The sequence below is a fragment of the Macrotis lagotis genome, chromosome 4, assembly GCF_037893015.1.
Source record: "Macrotis lagotis isolate mMagLag1 chromosome 4, bilby.v1.9.chrom.fasta, whole genome shotgun sequence".
NCBI lineage: Eukaryota > Metazoa > Chordata > Mammalia > Peramelemorphia > Peramelidae > Macrotis > Macrotis lagotis.
This window is the reverse complement of record NC_133661.1, coordinates 72,873,506-72,897,083: the sequence shown is the minus strand read 5'-3', so window position 1 is coordinate 72,897,083 and position 23,578 is coordinate 72,873,506. Positions and strand designations below refer to the sequence as shown.

The window sequence follows — 23,578 nt, the reverse complement described above, 5'->3', positions numbered from 1 at the left end:
AATGCAATCTTGAGATTTGTTAAAAGAGGTTGAGAGTTCCCCTATACTCTCATTGAAATTGTACTCTTTGCAGCAAAGTTTGAATGCTTGGCAGTTCGACTTGAGAAAGGACCTCAGTGTGCAATACCTTATCTTGCTGGATAATTTTTAAAATCTTCATGAGACAGGCACACAACAATGAGGTCAGCAGAACAGCTCTGTAGTTTTTGAGTATGGTAGATAGCTTAATTGTTCTTGATACTGTATGTTCCATTTTAAGAATGGAAGGCAAGCAATTACTCTGTGCCAGGGACTCATTTAATATTCAACTATTATTATCCTCATTTTATAGTTGAGGGAACTGAGGTAGACAGAGATTGTAACTTGCCTAGGGTCACAAAGCTATTAAATAAATATCTGAGGCTGAATTTGGCCTCAGATCTTCCTGACTTCAGGTTCAGTTTTCTATCCATTGCACCACTTGGCTGTGGTCAGAAGAAATCAACCAAGAAGGGTTTTGAATTCATTTCATATGATGAATGGAGGAACCTGGGGCATGCCTAGGTTTTCAAGTATTTGAAAAGCTGCCATATGTATCTCTAAGAAAGGAGCCTTAGAAGAATGAGTGGAAGTTTCAAAGAGACAAATTAGGGTTCAATGGGAGGAACAACTTCCTAATATTAGAGCTATCCAAATATGCAATGACTAGAAAGGTCCTGAAATGTAACAACTAAAAATGTCAAAATTAAATTTATAAAAATATCCTAGAAGAATGGTTTACCCATGGGATGATGAAATCCCTTCCTTAGAGACCTTCAAGTTAGGATGACCACTTGCAGAGTATGTTAGAGTAGAGATTGCTTTTGGGCATGGGTTGGTTCGGATAGTTACTGAGGATACTTTACAACTCTATGGTTATTGATTCTATGATATATATTTTCCATTTAAAGATATCTCATTTCAAAGTTAGCCTATATTAAGAACAATATTATATTTAAAGAGCTTCTGATGGGAGAGAGATGCTTGTTCCTGAACCCTGAATTTGTACAACCCCCTTGTTTTACAACTGAGGTTGAGAAAGAGTAAGTCACTTGTGTGTCAGAACTAGGATTAAAATCTAGGCCTCTTCTCTTTTTGACCAATGTTATTCTTGCTATGCCACACAGTTACTTTTGGATAAAAATGAGAACATCTCTTTTACTGCCCATTTTCTACTTTTTAAATCTGCTCTTGCAAATTCATTTCCCCTTCCATACACGTCATATTTGACAGGGGTTCATGTTTCATTGCTCTTCCCCTTTCCAGTCTTTCAGAGGATGTGGAAAGCCTAGATGGGATCCAGAAGAGAGCAATTACCATAATTAAAGGGTTGGAAAATAGGATTTGTTTGGAAAGGGCAAAGAAATTGGGATTACCATATTTGTTTGAAAATAGACTACCTCTGAGTATAAACTACACCCTCAAAATGTAACTGCTTGAAAGAAAAAAAAAGCACATATATAAGTATAAGGAGGTGAGTGACCTAGGTAAAAGGGGTAGGAATGCAAGCTAAGGTTGCCAGCTCCAGCCTTGTTAAGTGTGTCCTTGAAACATGCAGAAGTTTCAGTGTAGTTTGCATGATGAAAGGAACTTATTCCTAGGATAGCTCTCTTTGAAGGGAATTGAGGTCGGATCAAAGACAGATCTTGATATGCTGTAGATGGGTACTGTAGGCAGAAATTGGTTAGCACATGATCTTCCTCACAAAAGAGCAATAACATCTTCTTCCAGGGAGAAGAAACCAAGGCAGCCAAAGACAACATGAGTTAATGGCAGCTGTACAGAATTGGGCCAGAGACAGATGATCCTAGAAGTTATTTGAGGGAGGTGACAATTGACAAACTTCTAAAGTATAATGGAGCAGTAATGAAACATGGCAGGAACAAAAGCCCAGGATCGTGACTAGTGCGAAGAAGAGGACCTCATTTACTTGTAGGACTAGCATTTGTGGAAGATTAACTGCTTCGTGGAAGATGATGTTGGGGAAGACTATCCTTTGTTTTTACTTTGCTATTCCATTTTATAAATACTAGTTTGAATTTAATGTCTTCTGATTTGGACTGATAAATTCATGAATTGTATTTACAAGTCATGGGTTTGAAGAGATGAAAGGTTCAGATGAACCATCAATTATGGCAGAATGTTCAAGTAAGTTTTTATAACCCTAGATATTTGAAAAGTATATAGTGAAGGGGGAAAAATGAAATAAAACACTTCTAGTCTGCTGTCAGGTGTTGCCAGAGCCAAATATATGTGCACCAATATACAATTAAATATTGAGATAATATGTTGTGTGGTCTTGTTGACAATCCATAGATTAAGGGTATCAAACTCAAATAGAAATGCCTAAGGATACCTGTAGGAAGTATACTTACCTTAAAAAACCACATATTGACAGTATCTAGACTCAATTATGCTTTTATTTATTTGTTAAGTATTTCTCAGTTATATTTAAATTGTTTTCCCTACTTGCTTGGTCTCTTCTGTGTTTAACACATATGCCTTTGATCTAAGAATGGCTCCTCTGGAAGGATTTTCAATTATACAAGTATTTCTAGTCATGACCCATGGAAGAATTGATCATGGCTGAAAGTGGAGGGGAAAATGAAGAGAGATGACAAGTCACACTTGGAGGGAAACTGAGAGAAGGGAGGGAGGATTGGGAGAAGGGGTAGTCAGAAACAAAAATACTTTTGAAAAGGTACTGAATGAAAGGAGAGAGAAAGAAAGATAAACAGGTACAGGGGGAGGATGGAGGGAAATGCATAGTGATCATTGTTGTGAATGTGAATGGCATGAAAAATAGGACCAGGAGAACAGTGTACACAGTATCAGCAATATTGTTTGATGATCAATTGTGAATGACTTAATTATTCTAAGCAATAAAATGAACCAAGATAGTTCCAAGGACTTAGGATGAAAAATTCTATCCACCTTCAGAGAAAAAATTGATGTTGTCTGAATGTATTTTGAAGCATCCTTTTTTAAACTTTGTTTTTCTTCTATTTTTGGTCTCTGTTTTTCTTTCACAACATGACTAATAAGGAAATATATTTTGCATAACTACACATATATAATTTATACCAAATTGTCTTTCTAATGAAGGAGAAAAGGGAGAAAGAGATTTTGGGACTCAAAATTTTATAATTTTAAAATTTTTTTTATTTATTTAAGGCTTAGCAATGAAGTTAAGTGACTGGCCCAAGGTTACACAGCCAAGGAATTATGAAGTGTCAGAGGCTGAATTTGAACTCAGGTCATCCTGACTCCAAGGCCAGTACTCTATCCACTACACTCACCTGCTGCCCAGGGATTCAAAATTTGAAAATACAAATGTCAAAAACTGTTTTTACATGTAATTGGAAAAAATAAAATATTAAAAATGATTTTCCTACTTAATCTTTTCAACCTACTTGCACTAATTTTATCATTCAAAAACTTTTAAATTTTGCATCGGATTATTTTTCTTTTTTTATGGTTCTCTAAATCTTATAATCAAAGATCTTCCAAGTATGTCTTTCTTCTCTTTAAGAACCTTTTAGATCCAGACCATCACTTATTTGTAACTCATGGTTTATGGTTTAAAATGCTGATCTAAACCTATTGTGTACTAAACTCTTCTAGTTTTTCAGCCATTCTTGTTGGACAGGGATCTTTTCCCAAGGACTTTGGAAACATACATCTATTAAACACTTGTGAACAGAATTCATTTTCTTTTAACTCTAGCTTATTTATTTTGGCCCGTTTTTTGATTACCAAGTACTAAGTAATTGTAATGACTGCTGGTTTTTAGGGTTGCTAGAAATCTGGTAATGCTTTCTTTTATTTTTTTTAATTATTTTTCTTGAAGTTCTTGACCTTTTGTTTCTCTAATAATAGCTTCTAAATCACCTCATCTACACAATCATCATTGGAAATATGCTACCATTCCCCAATATCAACTATGGTCTTTTTTTTATTACAGATTGCAGTCTCACATGATATTTGCAATACTTCATAAGCAAAGGAATATATAGGTATCAAAATTATGGACATTCATTTCAAGAACAATCTATTGTTGAAATAATTGCAATTTCTCAAATGCAGTAAATGCCTATTATGTTCCTCCTAGTCCACTTAGAGCCTCAGTGTCTATTGTATTGGGAGCACTTGATTTTTTTCCCAATAAAGAAAGGAGGTTACGGGGTGGCTAGGTGGCGCAGTGGATAAAGCACCGGCCTTGGAGTCAGGAGTACCTGGGTTCAAATCCGGTCTCAGACACTTAATAATTACCTAGCTGTGTGGCCTTGGGCAAGCCACTTAACCCCATTTGCCTTGCAAAAATCTAAAAAAAAAAAAAAGAAAGGAGGTTAATATAATATACTGTCTAACATGGACACACACACATGTGTATATGTATATATATATATATATATATATATACATATTTATATTCTTATGTATGTATGCAGGTATGGTAAATATTTACAAAATGAGGAAGTAAAGGCTACAGTCATGGGGTTCATTAGACATAGCTGCTGTCCTTCTTTGGTAGCATCACTCTCTAGTATCTCAATCCTACTCCAGTGTACAGTCTTCTCTCAGGTGGAGTATAGACTGCTGACAAATAGCTGACTGAATTCTAGAATGACTCATCCGATCAGTTTGCCTTTCATACTCCAGGGTGAAAAATCCTTCATATAAAGCTGCAGTTAAATTTGAAATTCCTGTTCCTCTTCCCAAAAACTGTAAAATGTTTTGTAAAAGTATATCAAGCATTTTAAATTATTCTAGAATAAGCATCTTTATTACAATATACTTGATACATGTAGATAGATAACGCCAGGGAAAAACAGAGCTATATGAACCATGAGAAGCATAGACAAACTTGACCATCCTACCACATCCATAATGTAGAAACAGTTGTGATGAACTAATTCAATAAACCACCACTCAACTAGGGACCATAGTCTGGGCAGTAGACATTCTTCATCTATTTAGTTTTGTAAGTGTTTAGGAGGAGAAAAATCACTTGCTAATCTGTGCCTGTGCCTTACATACCCCCATGTATAGGCTAGTCTGAACAATGGTATAACCGATCTATTACTGTTATCTGACACCATTAATTGATCTAGGGAAAGCAACAATAAAGGTGCATCTTCTTCCAACTACATTTGGTATGGTTTGACTCAGTTCCCTATATATTTAGAAATGAGATCCTTAGAAAAACTTTTACAAATTCCTCACCACCACCACCACCCATCACCTCTTACCTATTTTTCTTCTAATTTTGGTTACATTTGTTTTATTAGTGCTATAGCATTCTAATTTCATGTAAGCTCTTTTACTTCCCATGATCATTTCTATCTCTTATTTGGTCATAAATTTGTCTCTTATTCATAGATCTGATAGGTACATTTTCCTCCAAGCTCCCCTAATTTACTTATTGATCATCATCCATTAGGTTTAAATCATTTATTCATTTTTACCTTATCTTGTTGCTGGTCTGTGTTGAGCTAGGCCTAGTTCCTGCCAAGCTTGGATCTTTGGGTTTATCAAACAATAGATAATTATGGACATTTACTATTGTCTATTTGTGTACCCAGTTTGTTCTTCTGATCCATCATTATACAGTATCAAATGGTTTTGACGATTATCACTTCGTGATATAGGTTAAAATATGGAATTGCTGTTGCCTTCCTTCACATCTTTTTTTTTCAGCAATTCCCTTGATATTCTTGATCTTTGTTTTTCCTAGATGAATTTTGTTTCCATTTTTCCTAGCACTCTAAAGTGTTTTTTTGATAGCTTCATTGGTGTGACCCTGAAAAAATAAATTTACTTAGAGTTGTCATTTTTATTGTATTTACTCAGTCTACCCATGAGCAATTAATTTTCTCAAATTGCATACATCTGTATTTGTGTGTAAAGTGTTCTGTAGTTGTGTTCATATGATTCCAGGGTTTGGCTTGGCAGATAGATGCCTAAGTATTTTATATTGTTTGTAGTTTTAAGTGGAGTTTCTTTTATTTCTTCCAGGTTTTGTTAAATATATATATATATATATATATATGCATATATATAGAACAAATTTATTTATATGAGGAAGTCTGCAAATCTGTGATATTGTTAATTGTTTCAAAAGTTATTTAAAATGATTCTTGATGGCTCTTTGAGTATACCATCATATCAACTACAAAGAGTCATAGTCTTGTTTCTTTATTGCCTATTCTTATTCTTTCAATTTATTTTTCTTCTCTTACTGATAAAGCTAACATTTCTAGTATAACATTGAGTAATAGAGGTGATTCACCCCTGATCTTCTTAAGAAGGCTTCAAGTTTATCCCCATTACAGTTAATACTTGCTCTGGATTTTATATAGATGCTACTTATCATTTTAAGAGAGGTTCCATTGATTCCCATCTTTTCTAGTATTTCTTAATAGACATGGGTATTGTATTTTTTCAAAGCCTTTTCTGAATCTATTGAGATAATCATAAGATTTCTGTTGGTTTTATTATTGATATGATCAATTATGTTGATGTTTTCAATCATCAATTATACCAGCCCTGCCTTCCTGGTATAAATCCCACCTGGTTATAATATATTATTTTAGGTGATAGATTGCTTTAATCTCCTTGCTAGTGTTTTATTTAAAATTTTTGCACTGATATTCATTAGGGAAATTAGTCTATAATTTAATTTCTCTGTTTTTCCTCTCCCTCATTTAAATATCAAAACCATATTTGTGTCATAAGAGGAATTTGGTAGAGGTGCATTCTTTAACTATTTTTTCAAAGAGTTTATATAATATTGAATAAAATGGTAATTTAAATGTTTAATAGAATTAACTAATGAATCTAGCCGATCATGGTGATTTTTCCTTAGGAACCTCATTTATGACTTAAAATTTCTTTTTCTAAGGAAAGTTTATTTTAAGTATTCCAGTTTTTTCTTCTGAAACTGGGAAGTTTTAATTAAAAAAAAATTTTTTTGACAATGGGGTTAAGTGACTTTCTCAAGGTCACACAGGTATGTAATCATTAAGTGTCTGAGGTTGGATTTGAACTCAGGCCCTCCTGACTCCAGGGCCAGGGCTCTATCCACTGTGCCTAGTTGCCCACTCTGGGAAGTTTTTAAATAAAGTTTTGAAATTTTTGTAAAAATCTATTTCACTTAGATTGTCAGTTTGTTATGCCTCTTTTACCAGATTGTTAAGTGTCTTCATAATTTTCTTTTCCTTTCATTTCTTTATTTTTTCCTCTACCACTATTTTTTTTTTTATTTTAGAACTAAATTTTTAGGTCTTCTAAGAATTGTTTTTGGATCTGTGTCCAATTCACATTTTTTTTTCCCCTTCTGAGTCTCTGCTTGCAGTTGGTTTGATTTCAATGTCTTCTAATGAATTTGTGTCATGATCATCCCTTTTTAGGTCAAGTTCTCTTTGCTCATTTTATTACTTTATATCTTATAGTTTTATGTTAATGTTGGAATCTCTTCCCAATACATGGTGGGAGGGGCTCTTTTTCAAGTTTCAGACTTTTTTTTTTTCTGCTGCTGTTTTTTGAGTTAGTTCTGTTGTTTGTATATTTGTGGTATTCCCAAGGTGGTATGATCAGAGGAGAGGTGTGGTCATTGCTCTCTTGGTCTATACCCCAGTTTTTACACAGCAAGGGCCCCTGATCCTTTGATGTTTGTCCTTCATTTCCTGAAGAAGACCATGACATCAGGGAGGTGATACCCTGACAAGCAAGTGAAATGGATATGAGTGAGGGCATGTATACTATGGAATATTATTGCTCTATAAAAAAGACTATAAATGGTCAGACTCTAGAGAAGCATGGAATGCATTACAGGATCTGAATCTGAGCAAAGGGAATAGATCCAAGAGAACAATGCACACATGAACAACCTTGATGGAAGCAACTCTTCTTGACAGTCCAGAGAGCTAAGATAACTGTATTAGACTGGTAATGGTCTATATTATCCCCAACCAGAGGAAGAAAAACAAAACAAAGCACTCAGAAAAAAATAATACCCCTTCAGAATCTGATGAACACTTTATAAAAATGCTCTCTTATGTATCTCTTTCCCTTAATCCTAGTTCCTTATGCCAAAAATTACTAATTTGTAAATATTTTTTACAAAATATGTATGTGAAATGCTAATCTGACTTTTCCCTTTTGAGAGGAGGGGGTGGGAAGAAAGGGTGGAGGGAAGTTTTGTAACTTGGAAATATGCATGTACAAAAGGACAAAAATAAAAAAAAATGTAAATGATATGAGTGGAAGGGGGGGCCTGTGCTAAGTTACCAGTCTCACTTTCTCCTCTATAGTCATCTGGGTTCTAAGGCCAGAAATGGATCAGGATAATTGGAGATGGTTCTGGATGAGAGGCAACCAGGGTAAAGTGACTTGCCCAAGGTCACTTAGCTAGTTAAGTGTCTGAGACTGGATTCAAACTCCCATCCTCCTGACTCCAAGAACAGTGCTCAATCCACTGCACCACCTAGTTGTGCTGCCTCCCCCAATTCCTTGGGATTGCAATGGATATTGCTCTTAAGGGCTTCCACTCTTTCTTGACAAAGAAATCCTTTCTACTCTTGAATTTTGATGACAAATGAGTAAATGTATTGGTGTTGCCATTCAGCATCTGGCCCTGCATCACATGCTAACTCACTTATCAGATCTCTTTATCATTTCTGACTTGGGACTCCCTGAAATTTCTGTTGCTTCTGTCTCTACCACTCAGTCCTACCATTACTGTTTCATCCATGAGGGCCAGACTCCTTCCTAGGCCAAGATCTCTCTTTCCCACCTCCTAAGTTGTCCAAGTTCTTTTGTTGTGCCTCTGCTACTCCAAAATTCAATTTATGGCATTATTTTAAACTTGTTTGGAGGGGAATATTGGAAGAGCTTGGATGAGCATTTCTGTACTCTTGTCCTCTTCTCTTTGTCCCCTGCCCGTTCACTTTCATATATGACCCTAGGACTTGGTAAAGTTCAACTACACAGAATTATTAGTCGTGACACTTTGGCCAAACCTCTCAACCTTACTGGACCACAATTTCTTTCCCTGTAAAAAGAGGAGATTGGATTAATTAGCTTAAACCAGCAACAAGTTTATAAACATTTGTTGAATTGAATTGTTATATAACTCTTTGTAATTAGTAGTATATCAGGTATTAGTAGGAATATATGGAAGACTTCATCTTCAAATAGTATAACTAGTGGACCTTTATGGAGCACTTAACATAGATTATTTCATTTGATCATCAAAATAATCCCGTGAAAGTAGGGTCTAATATTGCTCCCCAGTTTATAGACGATGAAACTTGCTAGTGAATATTTGAGATAGGATTTAAATTTGGGTCTTTCTGATTCCAAACCCAACATTCTATCCACTATTTGTCCAAACTTTCTTCAGTAGAGAATCCTATTTTCATTTAGAATATTTAAAGGATTAGACACATATCTGCTGCAAACATTATTGGTAAGGACATGAAATAGGAAGCCACTGAATATTTTTGAGCAAGGCAGGTGGTTGATGTGATTGGTCCTGTTAACAAGCAAGATTATTTGAACAGCTGTTTGAAAGATGAATTGGAGAAGGAAGAAATTGGAAGCAAAGGGACTACCATAACATGTTTTCTTTCTTTCCATGCTAAAATTCTTGAAAACATTTTCTATCCATAGTGGTTTCCAAATTTTTCCAGTGGCAGAGACCTATAGTTTGAACTAAATGTTGGCAGAACCTTAGTAATGAAATCCTCCAGAATTATTATTTTTAATTTCAATTTGCAAGAGAACTAAGCTATTTATTAAAAAATAAACTCAGGGAGATTCAGGGTTCTTTGCAGCATAATTTGAGAAACAACATTATACATGATACCTCTGCTTCCTTAATACTCAATCTTTCCTTTACCTCTGACAATCTGGCTGCTATCATTATTGATATTATTTTTATAGTGTCTTAGGAACCAACTTAAGAATTCTCCTCAAGAGCTCAATAGCCATATCTATTCATGGATCATTTGCAGCCTCATTGGATGGAAATCTATATGTATCTCTCTGGGTCACCCCAGTATCTTTGTGTGCTTTCAGAATTTGCATTCAATCTCTCTTTTATCCTCAACGGCTTTCAAAAATTATTCTCAAGAGAATGGCACCAACTGCTTAGGAAGCTACTTAGAAGTTAATGCAATTGATGCAAAGTGTATTGTAAAATTAGAATTAACCAGGAATGGTTGGTTTCTTCTCGCTTGAACCTCACTCACTGATATGGTGTGTAGGCTGAGTAATTAGCCAGTTAATTAGCAATTAATCAAAAGATATGATAGTTTTTCATAATCTTCACAGTGGGTAATAAAGGTAAGTGGAAGAATCATGTACCTCCCCTTTGACAATTAATGGCTGTGGCAATGAATTGGGCTAATTTACTTCAATTCCCTTCTTTGGGAAACTCCCTAGGATTTATGTGCAAAGTCACCAATAGTTTATAATCTTTATGGATAGAGGGAATCCCCAAATAAGGAGTTACTCAAGGAGATTAAAATCAGAGATCTTAATAGCTTTAAAGATATATAAAAGGTAAAAGGATACAACTGAATCTTTGATTCCATTGCTATAAGGAGTTCCTAATAAACGTGCTGTTTACTTTGAAAAAATAGTGTCCAAAGCAGACCCAAGTTGCTTGGATATCTCAGTTAGGAGTAATGGAATAGGACCCCAGCTTCATTTTGTTGGTTTCTGGAACTGTTGCTATGATTGAGAGATGGCCAGAGGCATTCAGATTGTGCCATTAGAGGGGAAATTCTTAGACCAGAGCAAGATCGGCCTATGTCAAAGCATTTGCCAAGAATGTTTTCACTAAAGTGGGAGATTCAAAGACTATCAGATACCATTGTAGTTCTGACCATAAAAGATGCCAACTAGTGATCCAGAGGCATAATTCCCTTGACCCTCTGGGCAGGTTCTGAAAAACTAAAGTCTTTGGGTTCTGCAGGAGAGTATGATTGCAGAGCTGACTATACAGCATTAATTGGAAGTTTACTTGTCAGACCATTGAGAGACAGATTAGTTATACTGTGTTGTCAGCAATTTGTCACCAGAAAATCACATACTAGTGCTTTTCCCTGCACTGTTGGATCACTGTGGTGTCTTGATGACACAGGAGGGTACCAGATCCAAAAAGGAAGGACTCCCACAGCATCCACACCATCACCAGAAGTCCTATTTCCTATCAAAACAGGCCACGGGGTGAAAACAATTTTATAAAAGACAGTATAAATAATGTCTTTTCACAACATTCCCTCACTATAATAAATATATTGTGCAAGTCATCCCATCATTCACTGATATCATGGTCTTCTTTGATTGTGAAGGTCAATGACAGATGCTCAAAATGCAGATCAATTCCTGCTTTGCAATCCATAATAATAGAGTTGCCTGGGGAACCAGGGAGGTTAAATGAATGGCCATGGGTTACACAATATGAATCAGAGGCAGATTTTGAACCCAAGCCTAGTTTTCTATTGGCTTACGCCACACAACCTCTATCCTCATATATTCACATCAATGAAAGATGTCATTCTTTTTTTAATTAGATTTTAATGATGAACAGTTTTCCAAATGTCTCTATTAATTTGTTAAGCCATTCAACAAACTTCAGACATCTATAAAGCATAGCCTTTTGGAAATGACCAATATGCAATTGATAATGAGAAACTGGAGCTAAAGAGACATACTTTAGGAAGATATATATAGATCTAGAATTTATCTTCATCGAGGGGATAATTGTATTTTGGAGTTCATGGGATCACCAAGAAATTAACTATTAGGAAAGAAGAGTATTTGGAGTGTTGAGGAATAGTTATAATGGTTTGGTGATAGATTGTGGAATTCTAATCCAACCAAGGAGGCTAAGGAGTGGCTAGACAGGAGAAGTCCCAGGATGCCTAGAATCATAAAAAAAAAATCCAGAACCAATGTTGATGATAGGAATGAACACCATGTTTTGAAACTCCCAGTAGCAATCACAATTTTTCTATATCGAATTTTCTCTGAAAAATAAACAGAGACTGGAAGGCCATTCACTATGTACAAAGAACTGAGTGTCTATAGGCATGCTCACAGGGTATAAAACTACTAAGTCCAATTTTTATAAAGAATACAGCATCTGTGAACTTGTTTATTTTTTTATATTTTGATAATTGTATTTTAGTATAAATGATTTAGAGTTTCATGTGCAATCATCTTTTTCTACTATACTATGTTATGGAAATACTTGTTTTGTACCATAAATTTTAAAAACTGAAAAAAATTGACATCAAAAAGATTAAGCAGCTTGTCCAAAGATACATGAGCTAAGTGGAAAGTCAGAGATCACAAATCCACACATCCTAATCCAGAGCTTTTTCCACAGCACTGAGATGCCTCAGAATCCAGTCCTGCCTCACTCCAGGTCCAACAGCACTCCACAGAATTTTTATTGAAAATTGAAGCCCTTGTCTTTCATTCCATCTTACTCTGGGACATGCTTCCCCACTTCCTGTTTTAGTGAAAGTCTTTTCAGTCCCCTCACCCACTACCCTCAGAACTGATTCTATCACTTTATTTTTAATTTCACTGTGTTCTGTTCCTTCAATAAAACACAAAAGTTGGTACTATGGCTTTGGTGGCATATTTCAGAATGAGTGATGACAAGAGACCGTGGAAAAAGATGACAAGAATGGGAAAAATAAAGTGTTGATATTATCTTGAAGAGAAATGCATTTCAACATATTTGTTCCCTCCTCTAATTTGGTTTGCTTTACAGTCTCAATATTTTGTGGAACTCACAAGACTTCTAATTTTGGGACAAGATATAATATTCCTTTTAATAATTCTGTTCATTAAGATGTTTATTTTAAAATACAGTTTGAAGTATTCTGTTCACATTCATGTCATGGTAATTAAAAGCCAAACAGCCAAAATATAGATCACAAACCCTCTTTTGATATGTTTGTTTTATACCACATTTATTAAAATTATTTGCACCTCTGCCTTTCGTCTCAGGCAATGATCCTGTTAACACTTCTCCACAGGGATATAATGTAATATACATGTTTCTGGATAGAAGTCCCTTCAACACTGATGAAATATTTCAAGTCTATCCTTTAAGAAATGATATCAAGGCAACAGTTCTTGCCATTAACTGTTACGCTTGGGTTTGGAGTAAGAAATTCAAATTGTGACTGCCACTTCTGTATTACCTCTGTGGCCTTAGGTAAATTTACCACAAATCAGTTGTGTAGTCATGGGTGTGGGTTAGCTGTCTCCTTTGTAAGTCTTAGTTTCTTCATCTGTGAAATGAGCCTTCTGGTTCTAAATCTTATGTTTCTTTTTTTTTTTAATTTTATGAAGATTGAAATCAGGAGAATCTAAGCTTCCTGAGGGCAGGAACAGTTTTTGTATTTTGTTTCCCTAGTAGGGATATGGTAACCAAGAGGTAGGAGTACTGGATGTAGAGTCAGGAGACCTGAATTCAAATCCTCAGACACTAGTTGAGTGTTCCTGGGTAAGAACTTACCTACCATGTATCTGTAAAATGGGCATAATAAATGTCTACCTCATAAGATTTTTGTGATGGTCAAATGAGATATGTATAGTACTTTGTAAACTTTAAAGCACTACAAAATTGTCAACTGTTACTATGATTATCATGATCACTATTATTAGTGCTATCAAATCATCAAAATGTTACTTATTGGATAGAATGTTAGGAAGACCCAAAGTGGACCTAATGTCTACTACATACTAGCTTTGTGGCCATGAGCAAGCTATTTAATCTCTTGATGTTTCTAGTCAATTCAAAGAATTATAAAGTGGAGGTCTACATCAGTAGAAGGAATTTCTCCATCAGGAATTTCTTATGCAAATGAAATAGCGGGTCCAATCTTTAAAAGAAAAGTTGAACAAATAATAGCTGACATATAATACTTATATTAATAAGGGTTTAGAGAATTGAATTGGATCTAGAAAGTGAAGGTTTCAAGCATATTGAATTTAAATCGAAAGAAATTGTGATGATCTGGGGATGAATGAAAATGGGGAGTTTACTAGCCTATTGAATTTTAGGCAATAGATATAATTTGACCTAGCAGTTTAGATGCTACATTTCCCATACTTGGGGAGAAAAATCCTGGAGTGGTGAAGCTGAAACTTTTGCTCCTAAAGGAATAATAGTTTTACGTTTTTCTCCCTCTCCCTCTAGGATCTGTTGGGATATGTCAAGGAGTCAAAATAGAACCAGACAGGATGTTCATTTTTAATCAATTTTTGCTTTGTTCTTAAGCCACACAGTATTTACACCAGTATCTTGGCTATGTCCTCAGAGAGGACAAATTCCTTCAATCCTCTGGGGCAGCCCTCCTGCAACTTTTTGTTTGTTTGATTTCACAACATTCCCTCCCTCCTGCCAGTCAAAAAAGAAAAAACAACAACAATGTGGTGCTAAAAAAAGCTGCCTGGTAATTTTTTTTATTATAGCTTGAACTTAAATTACCTTTGGTTTGAGAATTCGGGGAAGAATTTCATGAAACCCGTTAATAAAACAGGAGAAAAGATGAAGTTTCAGAAGACTAGGTTTTAGGATTCTCTGACCTGGGAAACATTTCATGCGTCATTGGCACCCATTTGAAAGGCTTAGGCAGTGTTGAAGATCGAGAGGGAAGGGCCATCCCAGAAGCAGACTGATGCTACTTTTCATTACCTCCTGAACAAAGGAGATCATGGAATCATTGAAGCTTGGAAGGAGGAAAAGACCTTCAGCAGTCATCTCATTCAACCTATTGTAGGAAACAGAAATGTCATCTATGCCATCTTTGGTCAATAATCACCAAATATCTGGGTTGGAAGACTGCTAATGGTTGAAAACACAGCAGGTAATTCCACATTCAGACAACTGTAATTATTAGAACATTTCTCTTTATGGTGGTCAAAATCTTTCCATAATTTTCCTATTCTATCTTTATTCTCTGGAAGTACTTAAAAATGTTTAAAATAATTTAAAAATGAATTCTCTTCTGTATGGCAGGTCTTTAGATACTAGAAGATGACCATCTCATCTCCCTTAAGTGTCCCCTTTTCCAGGCTAAAAACTTTCAGCTTTCCAAGGCTGCCAGAATGGGTGGGAAAAGTTTAGTGCCATTAATAATGTGTAATGGCATCTCTAGAATAGGCAGATCTATCCATATTATCATCCAAAACAAGACTGGAGATTTAGGTTTTAAGAGATGATAGATGTTTGAAAGATAGATGGATGATTTTTAGATAGATATGTATATTAGTGCCTCAGGCAGAAACAGTATATTAGACACCTCTGAGATAGCCAGCTGGTAACAACAATAAAAATGACAACAATAATAACAAAAATAATGAGGTCTTTGAAATTTGGGGGATGAAGTGGGAATAATCTCTATTCCTTTGGAACTGTATATCCTCTATTTCTATAAGAATGCATCCTGAGTCATGTTATACTTTTCCCTAGAAAAAAAGACATGGAAATTACTAATGTAGTAGTTACTAATGTATGGTTATCATATCCAAAGTATACTTGTTAAGAGAAGCTTAGACAAATGAACTTAGTCCAAATTTAATACCAAACCAAACCAGCAGTAAGTATTGTAGAGAACTCTAATTCTCCTTTTCGCTCAACTGGGATGTGGGAGTAAATCACTAAGGTGTGTGGGGGGGTGTTATTAAGGTCTGTGAATTCTCTAAAAAAAGTTTTAACAACTGTATTTCAAAATAATTGACTTTTTCATAATTCTAAGTATTTTATTTGAAAGTTTTATTCCGAGAAGTCCATAAGTTTCACTATGTTGCCATATGGGTTCATATACAAGTTAAAGACCAATGCCTTATAGGATACCATGACAAGCCAACTAGCCCGGGAAAGTATGATCAAAGTGGTTTTAGGAAGTTTGGGGTCACCTCTTTTATGTTGGTTGGGTAGAATTCTTTTACATAAATTTTTGATTGGTTGAAACTTACTCATTTGTTTTAATATCCATTTTCTCTTGTATTCTAAGAAACAAAAATACTCATGGTCTAAAGTGTATGGTAGGATAACAAGAAGGGGAGCTGGTTGCTAAATCAAGCTAGGTCTATGACCTGAAGTTATGATGAAAATGCTGACACTGGACACATGGTGGTGGTGGTGGGGGGGAGGAGTGGTGTTCCAATCATAATATAGCTGAAGAATGAGCTTTATTTAGTTCAGTGATTTCATAGTGGAGAGTATTGTTTCTTTAAAGAGAACACTTAGAAGGAAATCCTGGATTAAGGTCAAAATTTTCCAGGATCAGCTCAGAAAGAGAACTAATTCTTGGAAAGCTATTGATGGCCCAAAGTGGAATGGCCCCACCCCATGCTCATTCCAGTTAAGAAGCTGTCTCCCTATTCCATATCCAAAACTCAACTAGCTGATTCAAAATATCTCAATACCCTTGGAACTCACTAAGTAGGAAAAAAAGTGTTAAGACAGTAAGGGATAGGGAGGGATAGGGTACTTATCCTTCTTAGTTGAATAATGACAGCAATGACCTATGCAAGAAGGAATGAATTCCTCAGAGTTGTCATGAGGGAATCTCCCCTTAAATAAGATAAAAAGATAAATTGAAGGTCTTTTAGCTTACCTCGGAAAATTCATCTTGTAGTAGTACCCTGACATGATTCTGGACACTCTCCCACATTTCTCAATAACTGGCACTTGGCTCACAGCCTTTCCCCAATGATTTGCCTTAGAGACCTTAATATTTACATCCCTTTGGAGCAATTAGATGGCATAGTGGATAAAGCACAGGTCCTGGAGTCAGGAGTACCTGGGTTCAAATTTGGCCTCAGGCACTTAATAATTACCTAGCTGCATGGCCTTGGGCAAACCACTTAACCCCATTGCCTTGCAAAAGCTTAAAAAAAATAGTCAAATACTTAGTTTGCCTCTAATTCATAACCACCCACTCACTCTTATATCTTTTGCACTCTGATTTTCATCCATACAACTCTAAGGCTGATGATTTTGCACAGTTTTGGCTCGCTTATGTGTGGTCATTAGTCTTCTTCTTGAACAAAGGACAAACAACAATAAAGTATTCTGCATGAGATCTTGGAGAATTATTTGTTGTCTTTCCTGTAATCTTAAGGAACTATTTATCTGTGTTTGTCTAGCATTTTCTGTGGGCCTCTGACTTCCTCCCCATTGTTCAACCTGTCTTCTCAAATGTAGAAAGCAACTTCAGCCTCTTCCCTGCTACTCTTCCTCCACTTGTCTCTTAGCCTTTCAAGGTGTATGTCTGACTCGTCACTCCTTGACCCACTCTCTCCCCGACTCCTTCCTGCACAGGAGGTGGGCTAGGCTCCCTATGAAAGTTGTACCCACCCTCTCCTCTATTCTGTTAGATCCATGTGATCCCAATTCTGCTACTTGTCTCATAGCTATTCCCTTTCCCCCTTCTTAACTGTCTTTGATGTTCTTGCCAGCCCAGCTAGGAACTATTTTTTTCTTTGCTTAAGCTTTCTATCTTCTTAAAAACTCACTTTCTCTACCTCACTAAATAACTTATTTACAATAACCTGTGTATTAAAATTTAAACTTTTTACCATACTGAGAGTTGAGAACCTTTTGTGATCTCTTCACCCAATATGAACCTTTACATCCTTAAGCCCCTTTCCCCAAGTCCATATTTTTAACTTTAGTCTCTTCACAGAACTTCCAGTTTTGTCAACCAAATGTTGAAAAGTGCTATTTCTTCTTTTTTCTCTTCTTCCTTCTCCTCCTTTCTTCTCCCCCTCCCCTCCCCCACTGTCACCCCAATCAGAACCAACATCTAATCTGGTGATTAGACCAGAAACAGATCAAGTCAGAGACAGAAGAGTCAAGACACAAACAAGTTTAAGAGTGAGAAAAACAATGCCTGCAGGTGGAAGCCCCTCTTCCTAAGGAGGGTTTCATACTGCTGATGCTGAGATCTCACACACACACACACACACACACACACACACATATGTACATATATATATAAGGAGTTGAAACAAATCATTCTTAGGTCTGAGACAGTTCTCATTGTTGGCATTTCTTGGGACAATACAGGTGTTCTTGAACCCCTTGGGAATAGTCATTGCCTGGAATCTTGGGGGGGTGATCATGATTAGTCTGTGGGGTACAGAACCAGAATTCTATGACAGGAACAGGAATATAATACAAGGAATAGGGATTGTAAACATGTGTCAGACGGCCCTGTGAAATAGGGGTAGTTAAACCCCTCAGTGCTGGTCCAAGCAACACAATTTGACAAAGGGTGATATCATCTAGAGTACAAAGGATTATGATTGTGCCAAGCTGAGGGAACAGTCAGCTTACTGGTTTTAGCTCTGGACACCTCTCACTAAATGTGGTCCCCCTACTTATAGGTGGGGCTCTATGCATTGGAATATCTTTTTATGTTTTGTGAAATATTTTGGAGTTTAGGACCTAGTTTTTATTTTTATTATGTTTATTTTTATGTCTCTTTCCCAAAGAACTGTGATTTACTTTTTTTATTCTGCAAAGTTTTCATTTTTGATTTCTTAAAATATAGTTCTGAAAAAACCGGCTCCAAGAAAAAGTCCATTGTCTTTCAAATGGAGCTACTTGACTAGCCTTTAAACCCAAATCATTTCAACTCTGATAAAAGTCAAAACTAGCCCTCAATCTAAACCTCTATGGTTCATTGCTTAGATAAGCTTAGAATTAGAGTAAATAGCAATTGTTTTCTGTTCTGGCCAGAGAGGCTTGTGATGCCAATAGTATGTGCAAAGGTCTTCTCTTCCTCAATTGGCAGTTTTGTCATGGTAAATTGAACCATCTTTTGTCTCAATTCTTACCTACCCCTTAGTCACTGAATGGGCAAGACTCTAGGAAACATTTAATTTAGAAAGGTCATCTACTGTATCCTGCCACTAGACCCAGATGATTCTGAAGAGAGTGAGGTTAATGACTCTGCACTGCTCTGCCTCACTTAAATCTGATTCACAAGCAAGTCTAGACATTACCCTCAAAGTCCTCTTAGAGAATGAAGGAGAAAGCAAGCTATAACTATACTTAAATAACTTTTAAGTTCACTGATAAACATCTTTATGATGGCCTTTTAAATTTCCCTTTTCCTCCTTGATAACCTTGCACAATTTGTAACCCTTGACCAATTTCTCCTTGACATTTTAATTCACTGGCATCTGTGATGCTTCATTTTGCAAGTTTCTCCTCTTTACTTCCGTTGCTCCTCACCCTTTAGATGAGTTTGTTTTTAAGGTTCCTTTCTTGATCTTTTTTCCTTCTCTAAATTCTCTTCCTTAGCAATGTCATCTACCCCATGTGGTTTTGTTATCTTTATGTAAATGACATACAAATCTATATCCCACCTGCAATTCTTTCTCTAGCCAATCCTACAGGGATGATGAGATAGGATGAAGCTAGGACTCCAGTTGAGACATCCACAAATCTTCCAGGAGCCCCTGATGACTCATTTTTGTTGATGTCCAAATTGTTCTATGGGGGAAAGGCCCTATAAAGAAAAAGTTTTGATTTAATAGCATCTAACTTCATCTTACTGATGGGCAAACCAAGTCCTTCAAAGATGTAGTGACTTGTCCAGGTTATATAGAATCCTGGGCATCCATTTTAAAAGGAATAGGCTGAAGTGATATGAAGTGATATGACAAGAATCAAAGTTAAGTTGGGTTAAATGTACATTTTAGCTCTAGAATGGCTTAGTCTCAGGGATCATACATGGGAAAATTGCAGTCAGAGCAAATTGGATGGGAAATATTCTTCAAATTTTCTTTTGGGGGGAGATCTACAGAGATATGGTATTGGGCAAATCATCTTCTAAACTGGCATTTGGTGAATAACTTTTTTTAGGAGTTTCATTTCTTATTTTCTAATTGCCTGATGGATAGCTATATTTTGGTATCCACTAGTACTTCAAGTCTAAAACAAAATTCCTCATTTTCCTACCTAAATTTGCATTTCTCACCTCTAGAGTTACCAGCTTCTTATGCTAAGAGTACTGCCCTCTCCCAGTCATTTGGGCTCTTAACTGCAATTACTTTTCTTCCCCCCCCTTCCCCCTGCAAAATGTTAACTTTTATAACCTGATTTCTTCTATAATCTCTTAGATTCACTCCTGGCTCTCCCATCATGCTGCAATCATTTTAGGAAAGAACCTTATTCCTAGCTGGATAAATCTCAACGGTCTCTTCATTGGCCTTTGTTTCTAGTCTTTCTTCAGTGCATCCCATATATACCACTGTCAGAGTAATCTTAATATACCTTTTTTTTTAGATTTTTTAAGGCAGTGGGGTTAAGTGGCTTGCCCAAGGCCACACGGCTAGGTAATTATTAAGTGTCTGAGGTCGGATTTGAACCCAGGTATTCCTGACTCCAAGGCCGGTGCTCTATCCACTGCGCCACCTAGCTGTCCCTTAATATACTCTTTTATTACATTAGACCTGTACTCTGAATCTTCCAGTGGTGTCCCACTAGCCTATGAAATAGAGTAGAATCCCTAATCCTAGTATTCAAGGCCTTCCATAATTTCTCTAATACATCTGTCCAGTCTTGTCTCTTGTTATTCTCCTTCTTGTTGTCTACATTTGGATTGCTCCATCCTCAACATCCTTCTTGCCTTATGCCGCTCTTTTTTCTTTTTTTCATACCCATGACTAATCTTTCTAGATGCTAGTTTCCACCTTTCTGCTATCTTAATTTTCTTTTTCATATAGGTTTTTGCCCCTTTCCTCCTTGGCATCCTTGTACGGTCTGTAACCCTTGACCAATTTCTCCTTGACATGTTAATTCACTGGTATCTGTGATGCTGATAGGATGTGCGTGTATATCTCCCCCGATAGCTTTTTAATGAACATTTTTTCTTTCCGTTTACCTTTTTTTTGTTCTTTTTTTTGGGGGGGGTGGCATTGCAATGGGGTTAAGTGGCCCCGATAGCTTTTAGAGGGCAGGGACTCTCTCGTTTTCATTTTTTTTTAAACTTGTAAACATATTGCCTTTATTGACAACAAAAGCTTAAGAAAAAAATAGCTATTTTTCCTTTGATCCTTCTTGGCCGGTGTGGGGGCCTCAGTCACTGCCGCCCGAGTCGTCCTCTTGGGCCGAGCGGTCACTGGCGCTGAGGAAGGAGGGGCTGGAGCTGCTCTCCTCTTCGTCTGTGGCAGGGCTTCCTCCTCCATCATCATCTTCTTCTTCTTCGTCCTCCTCCTCCTCCGAGTCGGCGTCGCTGCCGAAGATCTCTTCCTTATCCCGGGCGGCCCGGGCTTCGTCCTCGCGGCTGTCTTGGCGGGGCCGGCCCCTCGCCCCGCGCGGCGGCTCCCCCTCGCCCCTCGCCCCGCGCGGCGGCTCCTCCTCCCGGCCCCTCGCCCCCCGCGGCTCCTCCTCCTCCTCCTCCGGCTCGGGGTTCTCCAGCTGCGCCCTGCGCGCCTCCTGCGCCTCCAGCTCCGTGGGGTTCATGGCGCGGTGCTTCACCAGCAGCAGGGCGCCGGGGCCGGCCTGCGCGCCGGCCCTGGCCCTGCGCTTGCTCAGCCGGACGCGCGTCTCCAGCTCGTTGTAGTACACGCCGTCGCCCTCCCGGAAGATGAAGAAGTAGTTTTCCTCGTAGCCCTTGCTGGCCTTGTTCTTCACGTTCCAGTCGTACTCGCGCGCGACGCGGTAGCCGTAGGCCTCCTCGGGGGCGGGCGCCGGGGCCCCCCGGCGCCGCCGGCGCAGGGTCTCGTCCAGCGGCAGGAAGTAGGCCACGAACTGGTTGCCCTCCGCGTCCATCATGCCGCGGATCATGGCCTGCGACATCATCTCCAGGGCGGCGGCGCCGCCCGCGCCCTTGGGCGCCGGGTCCGAGTCGAAGATCACCTGGGCGCAGGGGTTGATCCACATCCTGAAGTCGGGGAAGACCGGCATGAGCTCGAGCGGCGTGACGCGCGGCTTGCTGTAGTGCTGCGCCGGCGCCCGGCGCGCGTCGCCGAAGGTCTTCTCGATGGCGGCGATCTGGCTCTGGCGGCCCTTGTACGCCTCCTCCGCCGCCAGCTGCTGCTTCACCGACGCGCCGATCCTCACCTCGGGCTTCTCGTTGGACACGCCGTAGCGGTTGAACTCGGTGGAGATGTACTCCGTCTTGCGCATCCAGGGCACCACCTTGGCGTGCTGCCGGGACCGCGTCGTGCCGCTGGGCGCCGGGGCCTCCTCCTCCAGGAGCCGCTCGTCGGCCGGGTGCAGCGGGGCCCGGGGGTCCGGCCGGGAGGCGTCCGGGTGGACGAGGTCGATGGCGACGCCCAGGTCCGGCTCGGCCAGCAGGTCGTGCTTGTGCTGCTTCTCCAGGGACGTGGCCTTGTACTGGACGAACCTGCTCCGGTGGAAGGGGTAGGTGATGAACTTGGGGTCGAAGGGGATGTCCGGCAGGCTGTTGCAGTACTTGACGCGGCACACCACGCCGGACCGCTCGGGCAGGGCCCTGTGCGAGCCGGGCTCGTGCTCGTCTTCCCGCCGGGCCTGGGTCTGGATGGTGGGCGCCATGGCGGGAGAGCGGGCCGGGCCCTCCGCCTCTGCGGGCCGCGGCGAAATGCCTTCTGGGGAGTGTAGTTCGGGTTGGGTTGTTTTGTTTTCAAACTCCGAGCGACGGATTCGCCCAGGCGGGGAGGAGGCGGGTCTTCTGCGAAAAGCCGGCTCGTGATTGGTCGGACGCGCGGGCATTGCGATGATCGAAAAGGAAGGGGCGGTTGGGAGCGGCCTGAAGTCTTCCCCTCCTCAGGCGCCGCCGCCGCCCGTTTTTACTTTTTCCATTCCCCTCCCCCCACTTCGTGCTCCTTAATGGATAGTCCCAGAAGTGAGTCTCCTGTAGAGTCCGGCTCCCCCGGGCCTCTCCTCTACACCACATCCCCCCCCGCCCCCCCCCCGCAAGAACTCCCGTGCCCTTTCCCTTGCTGAGCCCCTGCCTAGCAAGCGCTGCACTCCAGTTTGCGGGGCGAGCCACACTGGGTTCAATAAGGCACAAACCGATGAAGCATCTCGTCCTGTACCAGGAGCTGGAGCCAAAGCAGCCTCTGACCTCAAAGAGCGCGCATTCAGAGAAAAAGCACCCGGATGTGCCCCCCCACCCACCCAGGGCTGTCAAACGGAAAGGGATCGTCAGTTTCCCCCAGAAACTGACAACGTGAAACGCACCCAAGGGAATAGACGAGAAGGAGGCGGCGGCGGCTGCGCGCGCACCTGCCGCCCCGCCCCGCCCCGCCCCGCGCACGCCCATCAGCACCCGCGCACCTAGCTGAGCCCTCTCCTGGCGCCCTCCCACAAGCCTGTCTCATCCTGGAATCACCTTGTAGCTCTTTTATATGCTATAGATATATATTAATTATATTATATTAATTATATTATATTAATTATATTATATTAATTATATATTATATGACGTTATATATTATATTATATTATATGACATTATATATTATATTATATGACATTACATTACATTACATTGTATTATATATTACATTACATTAT

At 39.1% G+C, this 23,578-nt stretch overlaps 1 long non-coding RNA gene and 1 pseudogene across 1 annotated transcript; both read right to left on the bottom strand.

Moving 5' to 3' along the window:
• Positions 1–14,253: 14,253 nt before the first annotated feature.
• Positions 14,254–23,152, bottom strand: LOC141521028 (uncharacterized). Its single transcript, XR_012477831.1, has 3 exons — positions 23,075–23,152; positions 19,438–19,580; positions 14,254–14,825 (listed from the first exon to the last, which is right to left on the bottom strand). It is a non-coding gene; the product is annotated as an uncharacterized LOC141521028 (long non-coding RNA).
• LOC141521027 (RNA polymerase II-associated factor 1 homolog pseudogene) lies at positions 20,475–22,889 on the bottom strand (annotated as a pseudogene).
• Positions 23,153–23,578: the final 426 nt, after the last annotated feature.